This window comes from Eptesicus fuscus, chromosome 3 (assembly GCF_027574615.1).
Source record: "Eptesicus fuscus isolate TK198812 chromosome 3, DD_ASM_mEF_20220401, whole genome shotgun sequence".
NCBI lineage: Eukaryota > Metazoa > Chordata > Mammalia > Chiroptera > Vespertilionidae > Eptesicus > Eptesicus fuscus.
This window is the reverse complement of record NC_072475.1, coordinates 92437503-92444406: the sequence shown is the minus strand read 5'-3', so window position 1 is coordinate 92444406 and position 6904 is coordinate 92437503. Positions and strand designations below refer to the sequence as shown.

The window sequence follows — 6904 nt, the reverse complement described above, 5'->3', positions numbered from 1 at the left end:
TATAAAGGTTTTTCATAAGATTTTTTGAATGATACATTTGATAGTTATAATCATCCAAAATTAAAAATAGATTCATTACACAAAATCATCAATATCTCTGCTAAAAACCTCCTGTGATACACCTGAATGTCTATGTAATTACATTTTAGGACTCCTGTAGCGTTCTCTCTAAGATCTCTAATTATCATGGATAACTGTTTTTATTTTATAAATGGAGAAACAAAGGGGGCTAAATGACTTATTCATATGCCATTGGTAGGAGGAAAAACTAATTCCCGGGTCACTTGACTTCTTTTACATGTCTTTTGCATGAGACCAAACAACTTGTTAAGTCATTATCCTAAGACACTTCTTTCAATTATTATTTTGAAATGATTCTGACATTATTTCAACAATAAAAAAGTAGTTTACTATATACAAAATGAACACCCATGTTTATTTAAAACCAAAGCTCACTTATATAGAAATTCTGAGGTTCAGCCAAATTTTATATTAAATTTATAAAAATAACATCCAAATTTTAAATGTTATTGAAATAGAATGATCCAAAGTATTTAGATATAAAATAATTAGAAGATTGTATAACATTGGCATATATAATATAACGTTGATATGTATTTACATTTTTGACTGATTGCTGTTATAAATTTTTTGTTTTTTAATCTGGAATGCTTCACAGATTTGCACATCATCTTTGTGCAGGGGCCATGCTAATCTTCTCTGTATCATTCCAATTTTAGTATATGAGCTGCTGAAATAAGAACACTTAAAAGCTTTTATTTTATCGTAAATGAATTAAAAATGAAAGGTTCATGAAGGATTATTCTTAATGATACTCCCTATATAGCTTCATAGCTGTGGCTACCAATTAGGTTTATTTAAAAAAGTCTTAAGTCCCTGCAGCTATGTGCAGCATTCAAAATCTTTGTTTTTATATAAGAAGACATATCTGAGTACAGACTACGATCTTTTTAAGTTTTATGATTGCTCCGAGCATTTGCTCCTATTGAGGCTCTACTGCCTTGAACTGAAAAGTAATCCTAACCTTCAATCCTCCTCCTAAGACAAAAATCCAAAATGGCAGAAGAGATTTTTGTAGTTCCTAGGATAACTTTTGAAGACCTTAACGGCTTAAAAATCTATTCTGTACAGGGCAACATATGAAAATGCCAGGAAGAGAAACATAACCGATTAAAAAAAGAAAACTAACTCCCAAACACAATTTACAATGAAAAGTAACAGAGAACAGTAGTCATGAAAATGAGAAAAGCATGATAATCTAATTTTAAATTAAACAAATATATTCAATTATATAATTCGATCTAACTCATATAATATAGATTTATAGATTTAAACATTTTTAAAAACCAAGAGTTTTCATATAATAGCATTTTTCTAATCTGGCTTTCAAAGAGAGTTTAGCACTTTATACTGCACAATGCATCCTTAAGAATTATTATTTTATGACAATAGTAGATTATATAATTTAAAAAAATTGTATGGTGCCCAGTTGGGTGTGGCACAGTGATTAATCATTGACCCAGGAACCAAGAGGCCACCGGTTCAATTCCCAGTCAAGGTATATGCCTGCTGGATTGTGGGCTCAATCCCCCATTGGGATTAAAGCCCGGCCCGCATGGCTCAGTGGTTGTGTTTCAACATATGAACCAGGAGGTCATGGTTTGTCAGGGCACATGCCCAAATTGTGGACTCAATTCCCAGTGTGGGCATGCAGGAGGCAACCAATCAATGATTCTCTCTTATCATTGATGTTTCTATGTCTTTCTTCCTCTCCCTTCCTCTCTGAAATCAATAATATATATATATATATATATATATATATATATATATATATATACTAGTAGCCCGTTTGCACGAAGATTCGTGCAATAGACCTTCATTCACCTGGCTGCCTGCACCAGTTTTCTGCCGGCACCGGGGACCCAGGCCTTGGCTGTGGCCACCGCCTTCTACCTTCTTTCAGGGTCCCGGTGCCAGCAGAAAACTGGTGCAGGTGAAAACTGCACTCTAGCGTCCCTGTGACCCGATAGCAGGAGCGAGCTGACCCCCCAGGTCGGCTCGCTCCTGCGATCGGAGCACGCACCCGGCTGGTGCCCAAGGCCCGGAAAGCCCCGGGCAGCTTCCCGGGCCTTGGGCTCCGCCCGCACCCCAGCGTCCCTGCCACCCGATCGCAGGAGCGGGTTCGGCTGGCTCCTGTGATCGGAGCAGGTGCTTCCCTTCAACGGTTTCCTGGTGGGCGTGGTTGATGGGCGTGGCTTGGTTGGTGGGCGTGGCTTGGGCGTAGCGAAGGTGTGGCCAATTTGCATATTTGTCTATTATAAGGTAAGATATATACACACACATACACACATATATATATATATATATATGTATATGTATACCACCCAATAGTCTATCTTATATTCATATCTCAGTGCACAGACAATGTCTAGATAATTATCACTGAAATACTAATGACAATAATAAGAGTAAGTTAAACTTCTATATTTGTATTTTTTGAAATTGAAATTTGTTTTACCATATTGAGATTTTTTACAAATAACAACAAAAAATGATTATGTAATGAATCCTAAATATAGATCTGCAACCCTGACATATTTCTCAATTTCAGATTCACAATCTCTTCTTTATATTGGATATTTATGTTAACAAGTATAATGGGCAACTTCTACCATCAAACTTGTTTCTCCCACAATATTTCTCATCTCAGTAAGTGGCAACTTCAATCTGTTAGTTTTTCAGGAAAAATATCTTGTGGTCACCCTTAGCTCTTCTTTCTACTAAAGCCTCCAAATTGACAAAATCTTGTCAGCTTTAAGTTAGAAACATATTCAAAATCACCACTTTCTCCACCTGTACTGCTGGCATCTTAGTATAAGCTACCATCATCTCCTGCCTAAATGTCCTAACTAGTCTCCATGTTCTTACCGTTGTTTTTTTATGCTTTATAGCCAACAATGCAGCAGAGATAACCTTTAAAAATATAGGTCAGATTTTGGCATCCTCTGTTTAAAAATCATCTGAAATGATTTCTAGTATGTATCAGCATCAAATTTCAAATCCTTACCATAGCACTTCAGAGGCTACCTGTAGTACTCTTGCTTGGCTAATTGAATTCTGATTTTATTTGAAGTGTGGGAGAAAAACAAGCTTTTCTCTACCCTCAACACTTTTCTGGCTGGTCTAATAATCACATACTGTAGGCATAAGACAGATTAGCAAAAGAAAATAACCAAATTTAATACATGTATATGTATGGGAACCCCGCATACATGAGAGAGTCAGAGAACCCACTTGCACAAGAGGTTCAGAGATAGACAAGGGGAACTGAGGTGTATAAGATGTCCTGATCTAGGAAGGAGATAATGAACGTGGGGGGCTTCAAAGGGTCATTGCAGGATGATAAGAAGAACACATCTTTAGTAAATATGTGAGTCAAAAAGGTTATGGCTGATATTCCCTTATTATAAGTCCCTAATTCAACTTTTTCTGGGTAGTTAAAAGGAAGAGGTAGACGTTACTCTTGAGCCTGAAGCTAAAATTGCCTTTGGCTCAAAACAATCTACATACCCCAGAGGCACATCTTGGGGTGAGTCAATATAGGTCCCAGAGAGAGGTAAGATAAAGGCTGAAGATGTAAGCAGAAATTTTAGCAGTACTTTCAGGAATGTTCCTATACTCATAGCAGGTTTGATAGCAGGTTCAGACAGCACTCCTATTTTGTCTTTGGTTTTGCCTCATTCAAGTGTTCTGGAATGTGAGTGAGCCACTTAAACTTGACAGCTACCTTACACAGTTCCTGTACGGTTATGCCTAGACCTCTTGTTATGTAATAAAGTTTTAAACATATGTATTTTAAAAAATGAGTAAAATTGCGATCGAGTTTTTGGTTACATGTAGCTGAACCCTTTAATAGACACACATATCTGCCTCTAATGCCTTGAGTAATATATGTCTGTATAAGTTTGCTAGGGCTTCTGTAACAAAGTACCACAAACTGGGTGTCTTAAAACAACAGAAACATATTGTCCCACAGTTTTGGAGTTTAGGAGATAAAGTCAAGGTGGCCACCACTGTCACTTGCCACTTTCTAGCATTTGGTGGTAACCAGAAATCTTTAACATTCCTTGTTAGCAGTTCCATCAGTCAAATTACTGTTTTCCTCATTACATACCCATTTTTAATATTGTTTTCCCTCTGTGAATGTCTATCTCCAAATTTCCCTTTTATAAAGACAGTCTTATTGGATTAGGACTCACCCTAAGGACCTAATTTTACCTTGATCATCTGAAGAGTCTTTTCAGAAGTAATGAAACTAAGGATCTCGAGGAGATACAATCCTGGATTATCCGGATTGCCCTAAAGCCAATAAAAGTGTGCTTGTATGAGACTCACTAAGGAGAAAATAGAGAAGGTAATGTGGAGGTGGAGGAAAGAGATTACTAGCGTTGTGCTGTCACAAGCCAAGGAATGCCTGGTGCCTTTAGCATCTGGAAGGGGTAAAACATTCTCCATTAGTGCCTCCAGAGAAAGTGTGGTCCTGCTGACCACTTTATCCCTAACTTCTGGACTTTAAAAATATAAGATAATAAATTTATTTTGTTTTAATACATCCACTTTATATGAATGTTACAGCAGCCTTAGGAAATTAATACCAAGCCTTTTCATGAACTCTTCCCGTTTTCTAGAATAAATTTTTCTTACTTGTCTGCTATATATTTTGCTGCTTCAGTATATTCCAATCTCATAGGTGCTTTTTTTTTTTTTTTTTACTACTGTTTTTATTGCCAGACACATCAGGTATATTTTTGTTATTTTGTGTCAGTTTCTCTCACTATAATAAAAGAATTTTGAGAGTTGAGAATTCATAATTATTAGTTCTTAGAAGATATCTAAATCAGTTGGAACACAGTAAATATTTGATTGATCTAATGTAACTCATTAGGAACTAACAAGCATTGATTAAATTAATGAACAAAACTGGAAACAATAAACTGACCTCTACTTTTGTGCTTTTAATTAGTCTAATTTTAATCACTCAAAAAGACAAGTCATGAGTCTCCTAATTACATCTTCACTTTTCCTGTATGCTATTGAGTATGATATCATTAATAACATGGAATGGATAGGAAGATAAGAATGCTACAACTTATTTATATATTTTCAATTTCCAAGCATCAGTTTATTAAGTTCACTGTTTAGAAAAACAGAATACTGAATTGAAGCAAATGTATTCTTTTATAAAGTAGAGCATATGGCCCTGGCCTGTTGGCTCAATTGGTTGGAGTATCATTTCATATACCAAAAGGTGGCAGGTTCAATTCCCAGTAAGGGCACATAACTAAGGTGGGAGGTTCAGGTATATACTGGAGGCAACTGGTCAATGTTTCTGTCTCACATCTCTCTATCTCTCTTTCTCAAAATCAGTAAAAAAATTATTCTCAGGTAAATATTAAAAATAATAAAAAGTGGAGCAAATGGAATTTTATGTAAAAATATGATAATGTTTGTGAAACAAATCAGCTTTATTTTTATTTAAATAGCTACATAAAAATAAATCTATTTATATCAATGCTATGTTTCTCACAATGTATAAGTAACCCTATACTTGTAGTTTCATTGACTTGCCTTCTCAGTCCTAATGCTAGCTAGTAATGGCCTTGGGACGTGACTTGGCAAATAATTGATATAAAATAAAAGATAATTATCATTCAAGAAGCTTTTGGAATCCTGAAAATAGGGCATAAGTAGAAGAGTCTGTGGAGAAGATAGTATGGATAAACATTATTGAGTAGTAACATGCACCTTGGCAAGTGTACAAAACAATGAAATGGATAAGATGCCTACACTAAAGTGGTGGACCTCTAAAATTGAAATAAGTATCCTGAAAGAAAACTATGGTAAATATTCTTATAGCTAAATTAGTCAATGATAACACCGTTTTTTATGTTTATTCTGTTCTAGGCATTTAACCCAGAGAAGTTGATACTGTGTTAGCTTATCAAAATTTTGTGGGACTTAAGAAAGAAGTTAAGTGGTAAGGAGAAAGTCTATGATATTCCCCTCTATTTCTAGTAATATGTAAACTATATGATTAGGCATATGCTATTTAACTAAAAAATTATATGTAAAAAGTAAAATTATCTGATATAATAGAAAGCTAAAATGCTAATGGTCATGACGCCCTCACGCCATAAAGACCGATCAGCAGGAGGCTGCGGGCATGTGCACGGCAGGGAGGAGCCACCGCCTTGCTCTGGAGATGGGGCAGAAGCCAGAAGGCGCCCTGGGGAGGCGGGACCATCCTGTGGCAGGGAGAGCAGGGGTGAGAGCTTATAGCGCCCCCCTCACCGGTCCACCACCCACTGCTCGCACTCAGCACACTCACCGCCCACCTGCCGGGGGAAGGAGCGCAGCGCATGTGCTGCCAGGAAGTGATATTCAAAATTCTGCAGCAGGCGTGAGGCTTCCCTGCTCTCCTCCGGAGCCATGATGGGCGGAGCTACCGTGTGGCTCTGGAGACGGGGTGGAAGCAGGGAGGCTCCCAGAGGAGGCAGGACTAGCCTAAGGCGATCTGTGGGACCGAGGGTGGGGCTTGAAGCGGCCAGAGATGGCCAGAGGTGTGGGAGGTGGGGCCAGGCTCTCTCGAGCTCTGGATGGAGAGGTCAGGGTGTGAAGGGGGGCCAGTGGGTGGGTGGGTGGGCGGGGCAGCACGATTTCGCATGCTGGGCCTCTAGTATTTTAACAATGTCAAGCTATATAACCATCTTCCAAGTGGCTCTCAAAGTCTTTTCCTAAAAAAGAAAAAAAAAAAGTCTTTATTCTTGAAATTTCCATGTATATCTCTTTTAAAATACTTTTTGTAAGGAGACATTTAAAAAAA

General features: G+C 37.4%; 1 non-coding gene across 1 annotated transcript; it reads right to left on the bottom strand.

Moving 5' to 3' along the window:
- Window positions 1-657: 657 nt before the first annotated feature.
- Window positions 658-766, bottom strand: LOC129148649 (U6 spliceosomal RNA). The gene has a single exon (XR_008555647.1). It is a non-coding gene; the product is annotated as a U6 spliceosomal RNA (small nuclear RNA).
- Window positions 767-6904: the final 6138 nt, after the last annotated feature.